Raw genomic sequence first — 18,411 nt, 5'->3', positions numbered from 1 at the left:
GAGAGAGAGAGAGAGAGAGAGAGAGGACCAGAGGGAGAGAGAGAGGACCAGAGGGAGAGAGAGAGGCAAGTGTTGGAAAGCTAGACAGCCGAATCCTTCTAGCAGACTGAGCTGGCCGCTCAGGGGTCTTCCTTCAGAGCATGTCTGATGGGTGACAGCATTGTCCCAGTCACCAAACCGCCACCAGCACCCTCAGGTGGCTGGCTCTGCTGCGAAGGGAAGAGAGACCCGCAGTCTTTTTAGAGCCAGGGAAGGGCCTGGGGGACGCTGAGGGGGCAGGGTGGCAGGAGGTGGGGTAGAGCATGTGGCACCCTTGCCCGTTCTCCTTGGTCCACCCACCCTTGAACCGTTTGTCCCTTTAGTCCCCTCTCCGTTCAAGGCATTTGCTCCCTGTCAGTCTGTACGCCAGGATTTTGTTTGGACCCCCACCACTTTGTGCCTTCCAGAGTACCCTGCCCATCTCTTGCACTTTACTACTACCGGTAGATTTAAAAAATAAAATCCTTCTATCATGGGAAATTTCAAATGACAGACATGTAGAGAAAATGAATGCAGTTTTTAAAATCATAATTTTAACTTTTCTATCCCCATTACCCAGATAGAGTTGCCATCAAATCCAGGCCTCTCCTGTTTCATCCAAACCCCAAACCCCAAACTGTACCCCCAATTCTAATCCTCCCAAATCCCACCCTCTGGACTGTTTTGAAGCAAATTCCAGATAATATATCATCTCCCCTGAGCATTTTTGAGCATGTATCTCTAAAAAGGGACTCTCTTTTTTCATAAAAACATATAACACAATGCCATTATCACAATTAAAAAATCAGCAGTGTGTCCTCGATGCCAGCCAGCTTCTCCTCAGCACTGCCATATTCCTGATTCACCTATAAATTTCTTTTATGGCTCCGGTTCAGATCTGTGTCCAAATGATTTCCTGTACTTCAGGGGACAGGTGGGTTCTGGGAGGTCAGTGCAGCTATTGCCCAGACCTCAAGGCAGAAACACAACCCTGGCTAACCTTGCTTTTCTCACTGAACATGGGGCAAGCCTTGGGTCTCTCCAGAGGCACTGCGAAGCTTAGAGACGTCACACATGAAGGCCCTAGCCCTGGGTCTTACACACAGTTGACACTCAGTAAAGAGTAGCTGTCAGAATTATTCTTTTTCCTAGAAGCCTTTGAAGGAGATTTGGGCTGGGGTAGGCAAAATAGAGTTGGCTCTCATCCACAAACAGGCTCCTGGCCGTCCAGGGCCCCGAGTGATTAAGGCAGTACGTGCACCACATCACAAGCAGGGCAGCCTGCAGTCTGGGGGTCTGGTCCACTTGGACCTCATAACGCAGTGCCTGGCAGCAACTTCTGTGACCTGGGATCAACAGGGGTCCCTGAGGGGTGCTGATCCATTAGGTGGAATCCTTCTCTGTGACTCCAGGGCAGACCATTACCCCTCTGGCTGGGCCCTGGCTGTTTCTAAAGTGTGCACACCATTGAAACATTGCAGATGTTTTCTCAGAAGCATTTCTCAACATGTCATGCAAGACACAGTGGTTTTTTTCCCTGCTTAAATCCCAGCCTGATAGCAGAAGTAGAGAGAATGAATGTTGAAGGACGATTGACTGAGGGGAGGCCCTAGAACGCCACTCGATCTGCCTCTTCATCCCAGCGACATCCGGTTTCTCTTTATTTTATAGATGAGAGAACTTGGGGAGGTCAGTGACTTGTTCATGTTGCTCTAGGACACGAGACCCAGGGTCCAGCCCAGGTTCCTCTGAATCCTTGCCAAAGCGAGAGGCGGAAGGATAGAGGTTTCCATCTGACGGGTGGATGGTTCATGAAGAGAGGGCTGTCTGGCTGATGAATGTTGGTCATACAGGTGAAGGACGGGAGATGAATGAGAGAGAATAGGCAGTCTCTCACCAAGGTCAGATGCTTACTTGATTTTCCAGGTCGGACTTCCTTGAATGGAGTTGCTGGTGGAATTCCTCACTGCTGTGCTGCCTCTGGGTGTACTGACTGGCTCAGGTGGTTCTGGGACAACAGGTGAGCTACCAGTTTTGGGACATGTTTCGCCTGCGATGCTGGAGTTGCTCTGGGGCGGTTCTCAGCCTGCTGTCTTCACGTAATGCTGGCGGCAATAGGCAGCTGCCTTTCCACTGCCCTCCGGATAACTAGCCCGACCCCAGCCGCGTGCTGAGTCCTTCCCTAGTGTTTGGCGTTGTTTTATCTCCTCTCTGGCAACTGCCATCCTTAATTAAGAGAAAAGGAAACCGAGGTGTAGGCATGGTGCAGAATGTACCGAGAGACTCACAGAGAGCAAGTGCAAGCCCAGGATTTAAACGGGGGCCTCTTTTCCATCCAGACATACCCCTTAACCTCTTCCCTTTTCCTTATGGCAGTTCTTGAAAAAAGTTTGTACTCCTCGGGCTTCCTGCTGACCAGACCTGCTCTCAGGCCCTGCCTTAGCCAATCAGATTCTGTTCGTTTTCTCAAGTAACACCTTCCCTCGTGTACCCTACTTTCAATTATCACACAAACGGGGGCCACATGTGTCTCTCGGGCCGCATAGCCAGTGTCGAATGCTCATGTTTCAGCTGGTGACGAGATGCTAACAGAAGCAGACGTAAAAATGATTCCAGAGCCTTCGGGTGTGCAGCGCAAGGAAGGAGGGGACCAAACAGAGGATGGAAAGGTGAGTCAGCACCCCCACCCGCCAAATTGGCTAACATTTACCAGGTGTGTTTTGGGAGCCTGCTTATGGGTCAAGCTGTTATGCACATCCAAGATGCTGAGATTTCAGCCCAACTCTGCCCTCTATTAGTTTTGCGGTATGTTTTGACAAGGTATTTAACTTCTGTGCCTCAGTTTCCTCAGTTGTGAAATGGAAATATTGATACAACCATACTATTAATGGGTACATGTAGGTTAGAATCAAACATAATCAGGTACTTAGAAGAGTGATTCCTCAGGGTGAGCACTCAATCAATATTTCATCATAATGAAAATTATAATTGTTATAACCATTCTCATTGAGATATCATTTAATATCTATGGTAAGAACTGTTGCCCACATTTTATAGATACCCAGACAGGTGCTCAGACAGGTATGTGAGTTTTCTTCTGGAGAACGAATCAGTGAAATAGAAACAGAAACACAAATTTAAGACTAAAACATTTTAGTTCTGGCCATGGGAGTGAGCAGACCAAACGGATGTGATCATGTCTAATGGCCATGGTCATCTAAGGAAAGACTACCCCACAGACTTGGTGAATTCCTAAGCAGCGTAGGGTGTGGAATGGAGGGAGGCAAAGGGCAGGAAGCAAATGCAAATTGTTGTCCTTGAAGTTTCCCAAGTAGAAGTTAGTTAAATGATAGCACTTCTGGAAATAGTGGGGAGACCCTGTTCCCACATGCAGCCTTCTTTTCCTTTCTATTTATTTATTTATTTTAGAAACTAGCCACTTTAGACCGGTTTCTTGGCCTGATCATTTTGAACAGTTCTAAATCTTATATCATGTGAGGCAAGAGGACAGGTGACCACCTCCCATTTTTGGGCAGGACCTTTGCAACTTGAGCCTAGGTGGCCTGAGACTGTGTGTGAATGGCAGGGTGGCTACCACCGGATGCCCTGCAGGCTGGTGGGGGAGGCAGGCTTTGCATTGGTGCTGACTCGCTGGCTGCTGTTGAGTGGACACTGTGGCCCCTGCATGGCCTGGATTTGGAGTCTGAATGACTGTAGGAACTGTGGGCACTCTCTTTCTCCAAAAGCACAGTTGATGCATTCACTCGACCTCCTTGGGGCTCGACTTCCCTGTGTGCTGAGAGGACTTATTACAATATCTTTGCCTCGATGCCACCGTCTTGGTAAGGCTCTCTGTCCTTTTCACTTCCTGCTTTATGTTTCTCCTGGGTTCTTGTTACCATCCCCTACCACATGTGTTACATGTATTTATTTTCAATATTCTCTGTTCCTGTCTTTACCTATAGAGATGTTGATTCTTAGAGAATTTGCCCATTTTGTCCACTGCTGTGTCCCCAGCACCTGGACCCAGTGCCTGGAACAGAGCACAGGTGCACTAAAAACTTTTAGGGGCAGAAGGGTGGGGGGAGTTGGTGCCATTGAATCATATCCACACCTGAGTGTTGTGGTATGCAAAGCAGGAAGCGGGGTGCTGGGTCCTGAGTATGCATCCAATAAATATTGACTAATAATGATTATTATGTCTGATTCACAGGATGGTTGTGAGGATCAAGCAGGATAATGTATGCTAACCCATGCTGTGAACACTGTGTGCTGGGTACAGGAGGTACAATGTGAAAAGTCCCGGGTGCTGGGAGGGAACCTGCACCTCACTGTTGCACCTTGCATCTTCATACCAGGTGGGAGGGAGGGAGACTGCCTTAATTATTGCCCCCTGAGGCTCAGCGAGGGCATAGGCCTTGCCTAAAGGCAAAGGCAGGAGAGGGAGCCCGGCCTGGTGGTCTTTCCAGGGCGTTTCTGTGGAAGTTTCAAATGGATGTGTTTATGTATGCATAACATTCTGCTCAAACACATAACTTACAGAATCACTTTCATGTCTCTCAGTGGCTCTGAGGCCGGTGTGCTGGGCACCTGCCCAGGCCATTCTGGGAGGCCTGGGTGGAGACTGGCTGTGTATTGTCAGTAGGAACCTGCTCTGGTTCCTGGGAAATAATTGGACTTTTAAGAATCTTGAGGCATGGACTCCCCAGTGAGCAGCCCCATTACATGCAATGAATTTTGGTTTTCCAAAGTGCATTCGTTGGGTGGGTTTCTGCTTTCCAGGGCCCTTGTTTAAGCTTTGATGCCATGTCCAAAAAAGAACAGATTCCAACAATTTCCTGAGTTTGAGGCCCATCCTCCCTGAGACCCTCGGCTTGGCCTGAACATTGAGACCATGTGTTTCTCTTATCCGACAGGGACCTGTTGGACTGGTGGGGAGGGCGCGTGGGGTGTGCGACGTGCAGCAGGAGTGGGCATGGCCTGCGCAGGTGTGCAGGGCGGCAGCTGTGTGAGGATGGGTCCGCCCGTCGGTCGGTAGTCCTTCACTCTCGCATTGGACCCAGGAGGGTGTGGCCGTCCTCATTCTACAAATCGCACAACTCGGGCACAAGACAGAGAGGCCAGGTCACGTCTCTGCAGTTACACAGCTCATGAGTGCCTGCTGGGGTGGAACCTGGTCTGTCTGTCTGTCTAGCACCACAGCTTGGGCGCTGCTGCAGTGGGAAAGATCTGGATGAGGGGCTCAGAGGGGGGCGGGGGCTTTCACTGGCTGCGTGGCATGCAAATGGTAACTAACTCTGCTGGAGCACTAGTTTTGTGACTATGTTGCATAGAGAGGTTAGTGAGCTTTCCTAATGTCACCTGATTTAGTCAGAGCTGGGGCTGGCTTCAGAGTCAGGTGCAGTAGTGTGAGCCTGTGTGCTTCAGCCCCTGGGAGACTCTGCCTCAGGACAGTGCAGGGAAGCGGTCCAGGGAGTGGGGGCCAGGGGTTCAAGTCCCTGGAGGAAACGCAGGTGGGAGCAGTTTGAGGTGGGGCTAGAGAATTTCCTTCCCCACTGGTGCCTGTGCGTGCAGCAGAAACCTCTGGGGGCCCAGCCAGCCACAGACTGACGGAAACAGACCGCATGACCACACACAGGTGACCCACAGAGACGGATTTCATGACCACGCACAGGTGACCACTGAGAAGGATTTCATGGACACACACAGGTGACCCACAGAGACGGATTTCATGACCACACACAGGTGACCACAGAGACGGACTTCATGGACACACACAGGTGACCACTGAGAAGGATTTCATGAATACACACAGGTGACCCACAGAGACGGATCTTATGATCACACACAGGTGACCCACCAAAGACGGATTTCATGAACACACACAGGTGACCACAGAGACGGTTTCATGAACACACACAGGTGACCCACAGAGACGGATTTCATGACCACACACGGGTGACCCACAGAGACGGATTTCATGGACACACACGGGTGACCACAGAGACGGTTTCATGAACACACACAGGTGACCCACAGAGATGGGTTCATGAACACATAGGTAAAAAGTGTACACATGAACAAGGGGATCGGGAGGCCCCCAGAGACTTGAGTGGTTGCAGAGGTTTGCGGAGGCAGAAGGAGGGCAGGGGAGAGTGGAGGTGGGCACGTGTGGCTGGCCATAACTAGTTTTAACAATCAATAAAGTAGGAGCGAGGCTCGCCAGGGGCAAGGGCAGAGTGGGTTGTCAGCCGGGGACTGTGACTAAGCCACCACAACTGAGGGACACAGAGAAAGAACTCAGAACGGTTTGTGGCTGTTAATTTTATTATTAAGAAATAATAAAAGAATACGAAATAATGTAATCAAGGCCTTGAATGGAACAGTTGTGAGAATCCTCTGGACAAAAGATCGTGACTAATTCAGGCTGCTAACCTGACATTAACGAACAGAAGGGTCCAGCCGACCCTTTTCTTCCTTTCAGAGTGGTTTTGTGTTCCCTCAAACGGGCACGCTGGGGTTCCTCTGGCAGAGAGGAGACTGTGGACAGGTAAAAGCCAGGCCTAATGGATGTTCGCTCAGTGGGTAAAAATGAGTGACGGCGCACAGAAAAGCGAAGAGCGCCAGGCAGGGACCCAGGTTGAGCGGGCTCGTCCCCTCCAGCATTGTTGAGGTCCAGCTGGGCGTGAAAACTGCACATCCCTGAGATGGGATGTCTCCATTTCCCCATGTGCATTGTAGGGAAGCCATCTCCACATCCAAGGCAAGCAGCCTGTGCCGCACGTCACAGTTACCTCTTCTGTGAGTGTGGCAAGAGTACGCCTGAGGCACTCCTCGCAAATTCCGAGAATGGTTAGCTCCAGTCACCATGCTCCAGAATTTTTCTCACAACTGCATGCTTGTACCCCTTGACCAGCCTCTCATGGTTTCCCCACTTGCTGACCCCTGTTAACCGCTTCCTCCTCTGTGTTTCTGTAAGGCTGTTTCAAACCCTCACCCAAAGCTCTAGGCTGTGGTGCTACAGGCAAGAAGCTACCAACAATGTCTAGAACTGGCATTAGCCTTGGGCTGAGGGGCTTCAAGTGTATTTGTTGTATATTAAGCATGAATTAAATGAATGAATAAATAAAGGACGAGATGCAAGAAGGTCAAAAATGGACCACCAAAAATGATGTATTCTGAACTAAGAATTAAGATTCACCTATGCATGTACAATTGTAGACCATTTAAAGTAAGATTTACTTCTGTGGATAAGAAGCATTTGGATGTACTAATTAATCAATTTGTGTGGATTAGTGCTGGGTTCATCTGTACTTATTGTATTTAAAAAATAAATAAAAGCAATAAAAGGATGAGTAGGAAGTCATGATGAGATTTTATGTGGCTTCGAGGGTCATGATGGCTGACCTTGCATGCCTGTCTTCAGGAAGGATGTCGTGGTTCCTCTGTGGATAAGAAGCGTAGGGGCAGATTTTTGTAACAATGCATGGTTTTGATTTGGATGCTAAATTAATGCCTCTCTATTGTAATAATAAAAACCAGTAAATACAAATACTGAGAGTCATGTCTGGGCCAGTGGGTAAGACTGTGTCATGAACCAAAATCTGTGATCTGTCCTGTTCTGCTCCCCAGTGGCCACCAAAAGGTGTAGGATTTGTCATCATTGTAACATCTGCCTTATGTCTCACAGAGCAAAGGGGACCCCACTGTGGGCGCAATGCCACTCTACCAACGGCGACCTTGGTGGTGACCTCTGTGGGAAGTGCCATGAACCAGCCAAGGTGAGTTGTGGCTAGTGCTGTAAGCTACTGTTTTATTGAATTATTAAGCGTAAATGGATATGTACATAAAGTCAAAGGCGACTGTGCACAGGACAGTGATGAGATTGTTGGGAATCTGGAGTGACAAGTAGAATTAGGCCTGAATGTCACCAAATTAAAGACAACTAACATTAGGTTATTCTCTGTGTAGGAAGTAGCAAAGGAAAAAGGAATATATCTATACATCTGCTTACAGATAAATAATGTCTATCAGATAACAGGTGAGATATATGTTTGTTTTGGAGTTGGGTGGGGGGTTCATGTGTATATAGATTTATTAAAATAAATGGATGCCTATATAAATAGGATCAGAGGGTCAAGGATGGAGTAATGAAGATCATGTTTAATGACTTCAAATTTATACCTATACAATTCTGCAAAGTTAAGAGAGATGAAGACAGTAACATCTATACTTTCATTTAGTTTAAAGCATTTTACTATTTATGCACTATCATTTATATAGATGCTTTATTATTGTTGAACTCTGGAATATTAACTGTGAAAGAGGCTCATGTAGGGAAAAAGGTATTGGTAGTCTTCTATTTGTTGGGCGTGATAATATGGATATTTGTTCATGAATTTTTGTTTTTATTTTATTTTTTAGCACTAGGGATTGAACCCAGGGTTGCTTAACCACTGAGCCACATCCCCAGACCTTTTTAATTTTTTATTTAGGGATGGGGTCTCTCTAATTGCTTAGGGTCTCCTGAATTCCTGAGACTGGCTTTGAACTTGTGATCCTCCTGCCTCAGCTTCTGAGCTGCTGGGATTATGGGCATGGGACACTGTGCCCTGCTCTTTTGTGAATTTTAAGGGATACATAAAATTGAACAGTGCCAATCATAGACCAGTGAGGCTGATATTTATTAACTTTGGTGTTATTAATCCGACTCTACACCAGCAGGGGCCACTAAAAATGATGCAGGGTGTTTAGTTTTCTAATAGTTGCTTCTTATTGCATGGAAAGGACACATTCTAGTTTATCATGTAACATTTGTGAGGACTTTGACTCTTACTTGGGTGGATAAGGTACATAAAGAAAATGTAGACCCCTGCTTTTTTACTGAGTCCGTGTGCATGGTATATTTTGCACCATTCTTTCACCTTTAGTCTGTGGATGTCTTTTTCTAGGAGGTGAGTCTCTTGGAGGCAGCATATTTTGGGGTCTCTCTTTTTAATCCACCCCAGAAGGCATCCTGTTTCTCTGCAGCTAGGGCTGGGAACGCTTAAGGGTCTGGATCTTAGACTCTAATGGCTCATGGATATTGATTATCTTATTGTATAAGTCAATCAATGAGTGAATCATTAAAAATTGAATAAGTGTATAAACAAATTCATTAAACAATCCTGTAAATGAGTGACTAAGGGGGCCAGCAGGGACCAATGATGCCTGCATGTAGTGCAACAAGAACTGTTGCTAATATGCTTTTGAAGTACCAAGTCCATTAACGTATGTGCACACAGGTGGATAGTGGCTCTTGTTTCTAAAAAGAGAAACATTTTATATATATAAGAAAATGGAAGAAAACCACTATTGAGAATTGCAGGTAATAAGAATTTCTATTAATCCAATGAAGATATAATTGATTATCTCTGTGGGCCAGGGACAGATTAGCAGATGTTAGTTTTATATAGAATTTTTGTCCTGTTTCTTTGGGTTTCCAGCTATGAATTATAAAGGAACAAGTGAATAAGTTTATGTCACAATTAGTTAAGAGAAGCAGGTGATGGGTCAGTCATGAGAATAAATTAAGAAGCACATATTGAGATCCAACTGTTCACATGTGGCTCATTTCCATATAAATGGCATTAAGCCAGGCTCCTGTGTGTTTAAGGCTCCCATGTAGGTTCATGTGAAAAGACAGAGATAGCGTTAAATTTTCTACAACATTAAATGAAGCAATAAACAAACAGTTATATAGAGGGTCAAGAATGATTTGCCAATTAAAAATAAAATAGTACTTGGAGGACATGCCATTAGGACAAATGTTCCATGGAACAAAATTAATATCGCTTCAGTTGTGAACAGGTGGGATCAATTAAAAAGGATGGAGGAAGAAAACTGTAGTTTAATATTTCATTTGACTTCCTCCCTGCTGATACACACCTTCTGCCATTGATAAAGATTTAGGTCTGTGATTTATTAAGAGAAAGAAAACATAGGAAGGGTGGAAATACTGTTGGTGAAGTAAAATGAGAGGTTTCTGGATATTCTTTGTTAAATATTTAACAATTTGGGCAAGTTGAAGGAAGGGGGTCAGTGTTGCGTAAGGGACACTGGCTCGTCCCTGTGGATTAGTGGTCCCGTAGGGCAAGCTGCCCAGTGTGTTAGCCTGGAGAAGCCAGCCCAAAGATTGAAGTGGGTAGTATTCCTGATCTTATTCTAGCTTTGTTGTGATATGTGGTTAAGTACTTATTAGCCAATTAATGACTAAACCAATAACAAATCTGGAAATGAATAGAGAAAATCACTCCCCAGCCTCAATCAGTGATCAGCACCCTGGAGTGTCTGAGTTAAGGATTTTGACTGAGCCTGAGGACAAACCTAATTCATTGTCTTAGTGGGACAAGAGCTTGTAGTCACAGGGAGGAAAACAGGCATCATCTTGGTTTGGTCTTCAGTAGATCTTAGATCTGCCTCCAGTGAATTGGGATGGCAGTGGCTACGTATTCATTAATTATGACAGTATGTAATGGATATTGATTATTATTAAAGTATCTCTGAGAAATCGGGCTGCAGCAAGTCCACGGGCCAAGGGTGCTGCCATGTGGGTTAGTAGCACGCATGGATGTGTGCGAGCTTCAGTTGTTTCTAGGCTGGTGCTAGTTAATTCTGTTAAGAATTTTATCGGCGGCTTTGAGTGTACTGCAGTGGTAGAATATTTGCCTAGCTGCACCAGCCCTGGGCTCCATCCTCAGCACCAGGAAAATCAATTTTTTTAAGAGAAGGGAAAAAAGAAAAACATAGCAAGTGATTCAGAACTTCCTATCTGATAGAAGATCAAGTGCTGGCCAATGGAACGAGGTGTCGTAAGACAGGAGTCTGCTCCGTGAGTTTCCCGCCTGTGCCCTGGCAGGCGTTAGTGTTATGTAGGACTCTTTCCCAGGGTGTGTAGGCTCACAGACAGTGACGGCATTCTTATCAGTGAATGAAGGAAGGGAGTCAAAGAGGGCAGACACGGACTGTGGAGGACGATGTGTCATTTGAGAAGTTAGTTTCAGGGCTGGGGATGTAGCTCAGTGGTAGAGGACTCCCTAGCACGTGGGGGCTCTGGGTTCCATCTCCAGGACTGCAAGTAAGTAACTAAGCAATGCAGGAATGAAGACTCGTTGTTGCTCTTCTTCTGCCCCACTAATGTCCATGTAAATAAGAGGAGCCTGAGATTCTGCCTACAGTGGATCAAAAGCATAGAGACAGTTATCTGTAATGATATTCCAGGCCGTTTTGCATTTTCTATGAAGATTAAAAAAGTCATTCCATGGGTCAATAAGAAATAAATGAATAATTGAATAAAGTCCACCGCGTAGGGTCAAAGGTGGATAATTGGTGAAGCTGTGGAGGGAATAAGAAGGTGAACTTGGTCACCATCAAGGAGGACCCATCGAGAGGAGATAACCCAACTTCTCCCCTGTACAGTGCCGTTTCCTAGACAGAATGAGACAGGTGTAGTTCTGACTCTGCTACTGGGGTGTTTAGTGTCGGCAGTTTTTCTTGTACCACGTAAAGAACATGGGGGCCATGCGGGGCTAGCAATGGGAATGTGACGGGTCGGTACCGTAGGAGTAAAGTCCTGTGAACAAAGCCTAAATCTGCACTGCTGGGATTTTCTAAAAACTGCTTTGCATTCCACAGAGCCAATAGACCAAGTCTGACTCATTTACTGTCCGTGGCTGTTGTTTCTCTGACTGAGGACCAAAGGGACCCATGTAAGTACCAGATCCGTGCTGGGGCCTGCAGGGGGCTAGTGATGCTGATGGTGCGCTGCGACCAAGGGGACTGCTGGTGAGAGCGGAGGGCGGTCGAACTTTGCACCTGGAGACCGTGACTGCGCAGGTGCCTCATGCGTTAATTAGCTAGAGTCAGTCATCTCGTCTTGCCATGTACTTGAAAACATCATGTTGTGCATCGCTAATGCACACACCTTTATCATTCAATCAAAGACTCACGTCAACAAAAACAATCGAGAATGCCACACGGGGCACATTGGGAATGAGCAGTGAACCGTCGATCAGGCCGTCTCAGGCAACCGAAGTCCACTGGACACGGAGTTGAGTGTGGCTTAAAAAGTGGTGGCACACGTCTTGGCTACTTGGGAGGCTGAGGCAGGAGGATCACAAGTTTGAGGCCGGTCTAGGCAACTTAGTGAGATCCCATTTCAAAATAAAAAGGGGTGGGAGTGTAGCTCAGTGGTAGAGTGTGTCTCCCTAGCATGTGCCAGGTACTGACCTAGAGCCCCAGTGCTGAAAAGAGGAAAGTGTAGGTTCTTAGGTAACTTAAAACAGTGAGCGAAGGTGCTCATCCAGTGATTACTTAAGAGGAGGCCAGCGATGGGCAGCACATGGCGTGTGATGGGGGCGAAGCTGCTGTCTCCACTACATTCACGGAGACAGTTAGGGAAGGAGAATATTTCAGTTTTGCATTATTTGTGATCTTACTATTTTTTTTTTTTAATTGTGAGAGGACCAAACATGAGCCAATATTGAGAAGGTCCTATCAGATCAGGGTTATGATTAATCCAAATATATTCACTGAATCATTTTTTTAAAAATCCAGAGGGTTTAGTTGGTCACGTCCATGGGTCATGAGCACGTGGGCAGATATTCCATATTCCTGCCTCTCGTGCTGACTTTCACTGCTCTCAAGAGAACCAAGGACCATGTTTGCATCTTGATCAGTTTCACAAAAGAAGGGTCAAAAAACCAAAGTCCATGGTTACTCCTATTGTACCCAAGTGGCTGTCCAGATAAATGAATAGCACTTGAGGCCCCCTGCCGACCCCCACTTTGGGTGAAGTGCAGGAAAATGCATAATTAATTTATTCTATGATAATTAAGTACACAGATAAATACATGAGCCACTAGCCATGGAAATCAGAAAAACCTGTTCATCTTTTGTGTGGACATGCCTTGAAATGAAGAACTACATTTATCCAGTTTTGTACAAGTGAGGTCCATTAAAATCAATAAATTTAGTCCTTAAATTTATGGATAGAGAGTGTGTAGACAGATGTTTGCGATAGGACTCTTATTCTCATGATGATATTTATTATACTGTTTAAAAATAAAAACGAAGTAAATCAAAAACTAAAAATTACCCTTCAGGGCAATGATAAAATTATGAGACGACAGGTTTGCCTGATACTGCAAGATAAACTTCATTAAACAATACCTCAGGGTAGCTGCTTTCTTTTGATCTTTGTTTTACTTACCAAATGAACATTCCACTGTTGATTTAACGATGCTGTCATGCTAAAGGTCTTGGTTTTTATCTCTGTGGGTAAGGAGAGAAGAGATTTATGTAAGTAATAGCTATAGTTTCATGTTCTTTGCTTGGGCGGTTGGTTTATTGGTATTGTCTACATTTTTCAAAGTAGTAAATGAATATATTCATAAGTAAAACCAACAATAGCAGCTCTGACCACTGATGAGTTTGTGCTTAGATTTTGGATTTAGGGTTAACCTGATCCAATAAACTTTCTTCATATTCTGTTTTATTTTTGCATCGTGATTCATTTATGTACTCCTCCCTGTAAAGATTTTGACTAAATTGAAAGAGAAGCACATAGGAAGATGGACAATATTGTTAGTGTTCCTTATGGAGTAAGATTGTGGCTCCTTGGTTATTGGCCACGCCATCTTTAAATGAAAAGGGCCCAGGTGAGTGGCTAGCATGGAGCTGACAGGAAACAAGAATGTCAGCCAGTTTATGTGTGCAAAATGTGATCTTGTGTATTAGGTCAGTGGAAAATAGGCATTTAGACAGTTATGAGTAGCATTCAAGGGATGTTGCTTGCAAGGCAAGCACTCTACCAACTGAGCTATCTCCCCAGCCCCTGTTTTTGGACTTTTGATTCATCAGAATTTATTCTGTTTTTAGTGCATCATTGGATTAAAGAATAATCAATGTATAAACAAAGGATGAAGATACAGCAAGCATAGAGCAACATATATTCTGAGATGTATGAATCAAAGATTTTGATTGCATTCTGTAACTTAGAGGTCTATTAGGAAATCCCATCCTCTTTTCTCTGTGGGGAAGGTATACAAAAGTTAGAATGGTCGAAGTCCTGGATCTTTGTTCTTCATGTCTTGAATTGTATCAAAATGGAACCAATTTAAGAATAGATAAAGATAATAGATAATAGATAAATAGCAAATAACCTATTATTCATTGTTATCATTTTCTTGAAGCAATGAGTCTCATAAACAGATCAAGTCATCCTTAGTGTTTTCCCTGAAGGGCATAACTTATTGCATGGGAGTCCTTGTTGTTTTTGTGGTTTGGGATAGCTGGTTGTTGGCTCTCTTTAGAAAAGAAGCAAATCTTTCATGTTAGAAATGATCATTGAAGTAAGTACCTAATCAAAAGGAGGTCGTGCATAGACTGTGGTTGTGCATGTGATAGTTAATATTATTAATCCTGTTCTGTTCACTGCCCACTGTTTAGAAAGAAAAGCACATAGTTAGTGATGTCTGTGGGCCATGAGTTTATGGACGGATACCAGTACTATTAGTTGTTGACCTTGTCTTGTCTCAATTTTATTCATTTTGATGGATTGTTAAAAGTGAATGAATGTGTGAGTTCATATCTTAGTCCATTACTTAAAGGAAGGCATATCTTGGGCTGGTGAGGAGCAGGTGTCATGAAACAAAGTTTTGATTAATACTTTTTTTTTCTTCGCATAGGAAGAAAAAAGAAATCTAGACTCATCCCACTTTGGAAAAAATGCCAAAAATCAGAGGGTGCATGAAATGGTATTTCAATCATGAACTACTGGTGGGTTTTATTCTTTCTTGTTTAAAAACTGAATAGTACCAAATTATTATTTGAATAAAGAAAATCACAAGTGAGTCAGTTAATACATAAATTAGGGTAAATCTTGGATCAATGCTTCATGATACATTCTTAGCAATGCACAAAAGATTAATAAGGTTAGGGTCTCTGTGGTTAGGGAGTATATAGGTGGATAATTGTGATAGTATTATTTATTTCTCTTGTGTTGGGTGGTAGATTTAAGTGTTTATTGTATTAAAAATTAGACAGTAAATAAGTCAGTACATAAAAAGTAGCATTATTCTTAAGTCAGTAATGAGAATGTGAGAGGAACCAAGGCTTATGATTAATCTAATCCCTCATGACTCAAGTCTATTAAAAGAAGTTAAGTCTATCCTGTTCCATTTTTTTTTATAAAATGTGCATTTTACTTTGCAGAATGAGAAAACCATAGCTGATTTAATTATTCAGCAATAATATAGATGTTAGCTTTTCCTCTGTGGGTAAGAAGCTTAGAGACTATTACAGAGAACAGTCAGATTTCATGTGCTGGGTTTATGTGGTTCTTTTGCCACTAAATTTTATCAAATGAATAAATGACTAAATACAGAGGTAAAACGGTGCCATGCAGTAACCAATAGTGAAAATGAACCAAAGTTTGTGATGAATCCAATTCAGAACAACTGAGGTCCATTAATAATGATGGGGGGGGCTTAAAATATTAAAATATTAAAATTTATTTTGTACCATCATTGATTTAATATTTCTTCAATCATAAATATTGAGGCCATGGATTTGTTCAGATGGGTAAACACAAGAAGTGGGAGGTTGTGTGAGCGAGATGGTGGTTCATAATGTTCCTGGTCTAGGTTGAGCATCCATAACCTGAAAATCCAAAATCCGGAGTGCTCTTAATTCTGGAACTTTCTGAGCACTAACAAGTGGAAAATTCCACAGCTGACCTCTGGTGATGGATTGCACTCAGAATGCAGGCACACTAAAAGTATTGCTTAACATTACCTTCAGGCCACGCATATACTATGTGTATGAAATATAAATGAATTTCATGTTAAGACTGGGGTCCTATCCCTAAAATATCTCATTATGTGTATGCAAATATTCCAAGACCAGAAAAAATCCAAGTCTGAAATATTGCTGGTCTCAAACATTTCCAGATAAGGGACACCCTCCCCGTGTCATGTTAGCTACATATTGCTGTGTAATAAATCACCCCGACTTAGTGGCTTAAAACATCAGTAGTCCTTGTTCTTTCTCACATTTCCTGTAGTACAAGAATCCAGGGAAGGTCTCTTGGGCAGTTGTGGCTTGGGGTCTCTCGTGAGGTTGCAGGTGAGACGTTAGGTGGAGTCACCTCAGCTGTGGACCTGATGGTGCCATGGGGTTGGCTTCCTGGCTCACACACAGGACAGTTGAATTCCCCAGAGCAGTCAGTCCAAGAGAGCAAGGTGGAACCCTAAGGAGGCATAGCCATCACTTCTGCAGGGCTCTGTCAGTCAGAAAGGTCGTCTGACACGAGGCCGTGTGCATGCGGGGCTGCCCGGAGCCATCTTGGAGGCTGGCTTCCACATCTACTGTCTCTACACTGTGGACAGGTAACACAGAAGGAGGTTGAACCTGGACGGAGTGTGGGCAGGGAAGGCGGGCCATCTGCGTGGGAACGTGTGTGAAGGACAGACGCAGCCTCTCAGGTCGGTGGAGGTTAACCCAGAAGAAGTAGCATGGTTGTAATTAAGGATCTTGTTCACAGGTTTGTATTTCATGTACAGTGGCTTTTTTAAAAAAAAACCTTCCATCTTTGTTAACTTTATTGTTCTTCTTAGTTATGCACGACAGTAGAATCCATTTTGATAAAATCATGCAAGCATAGAACCTATCTTATTCTGATTAGGAAGCCTTTCTTGTGGGTGGGCACGGTGGTGGGTTTCACCTAGATATTTCCAAGTGTGTCAACTTCGCTAGCATTAGTGACTCTGTGAGCGAAGGGCAGAGGGTTGCCTGCGTGAGGACAGGTGTGCTGAGCCTGGCCAATGATGAGTGTTCTGGGGTGTCTGAATCAATGATTTTGATTAAACCCTGTAACTCTGAGGTCCATTATGAGAACAGCCTTTATGAATGCCTTCATGATAAATGATCTCACAGCAGAAGGTAGGGACGTTCAGTATTTTGTTCTTAGGTTATTAAGGTTCATAGGTCTGGATGTTATTACTATAAATACATCAATAAAAGAATAAGAAGGCAAATATGTCAAGGATTGAAGACAAAGGATAACCATACACAGCCTCTTTATGAGAGCGGGTAATATATTTATTAATATTTTACATTTGAAGTGGTCAGTTCCAACACAAATTGATTAACTCTGATGCCTATCTGGGTAAGAAACAACTAGAGATTAAATACTGAGAAATTAATGTTATAGTCCTGCATTATCAAGTTGCTGGTAGCTTGGAAAATGAGAAAATAAGATCTTCTTGGTCATATCAGGGAATAATGAGCATGTGGGCAGCTGTTCATGCTACTCAGATTTCTGCCTTCCTTCTTTCATTAATTATTTGGCTGGGGATTGAACCCAGGACCTCATGCATGCTAAGTACTACCAGCCAGCTTCATCCCAGTCCCACTTCAGACTTCTAATGCCCTTCATTTCCATGCTCACAGATACTGATGATGTTGTGAGTGAATCTATAAATATCTTCATCTTTCAACCAATTATTTTGGAGAGGGTAAAGCAGTGTTTCTCAACTGTAGCAGTATTGGTATTTTGATCTGGATTTGTGTGTGTGTGTGTGTGGGGGGGGTATTGTTTAGTAACCGATAGCTTCAAGATGTCAGTCCCCCCTGCCCCCCATCTTAATCTATAGATTCAAAGCAATCCCAATGAAAATTCCAGAAGGTTGTTTTGGGGATGTCAACAAACTAGAGAGACAAAAGATCCACCATTGTCAACACAACATTGGAAGCTCAGTAGTGTTCCACTGGGTGCATAGACCATATTTCCCTTATCCATTCATCCGCTGATGGACATTGGTGGATTACATATGTTGGCTCTTGGGAACAGTGCTACAAAGAACATGGAATTTTGTTAACAACTCCAAAATGATCTTGACCATTTTCGCTGACCAAAGAATGGGATAGACAGAGGTTAGTTTATTCAGGATTCATTTCCACTATGTTTGCATTTGCAGATTAATGTATTATTATAGTCGAATAAAAAAATTTTATTTGAAAGAAGACAAAACATAGATCAATGAGAATGATGTCTTATGAGAGAATGACCATTATTTGAGTTTTACCACTGATATTTATAGGAAAGTACCTAGCCTGCTGCCATTTAAAAATTTTTTTTTAGATGCAGATGGACTTAATACCTTTATTTTATTTATTTATTTTTATGTGGTGCTGAGTATCAAACCCAGTGCCTCACACGTGCTAGGCAAGTGCTCTACCATTGAGATACAGCCCCAGCCCCTACTGCCATTTTTGATAAAGTATATGTAGATCATTGCACAGAGATGTTTTTCAGTTGTGAATTACTGGCTCAGTTACAATTTTGGTTATTCT

The 18,411-nt window shown here is 43.8% G+C and overlaps 1 long non-coding RNA gene across 1 annotated transcript in view; it reads left to right on the top strand.

The window, feature by feature from the left end:
- LOC306654396 overlaps positions 1-18,411 on the top strand; it is a 51,075-nt gene that overhangs the window by 18,803 nt on the left and 13,861 nt on the right. Inside the window, exons 8-14 of the long non-coding RNA XR_013761956.1 lie at positions 1,690-2,038; positions 2,590-4,067; positions 4,232-4,303; positions 7,709-7,799; positions 11,692-11,765; positions 14,745-14,835; positions 16,446-16,541. This is a non-coding gene — a long non-coding RNA (uncharacterized lncRNA). The remainder of the gene's footprint in view (positions 1-1,689; positions 2,039-2,589; positions 4,068-4,231; positions 4,304-7,708; positions 7,800-11,691; positions 11,766-14,744; positions 14,836-16,445; positions 16,542-18,411) is intronic.

Source organism: Sciurus vulgaris (assembly GCF_902686455.1).
Source record: "Sciurus vulgaris genome assembly, chromosome: 2".
NCBI classification, from domain to species: domain Eukaryota; kingdom Metazoa; phylum Chordata; class Mammalia; order Rodentia; family Sciuridae; genus Sciurus; species Sciurus vulgaris.
The sequence above is the reverse complement of the archived record's forward strand: the minus strand, read 5'-3'. Positions and strand labels throughout refer to the sequence as shown.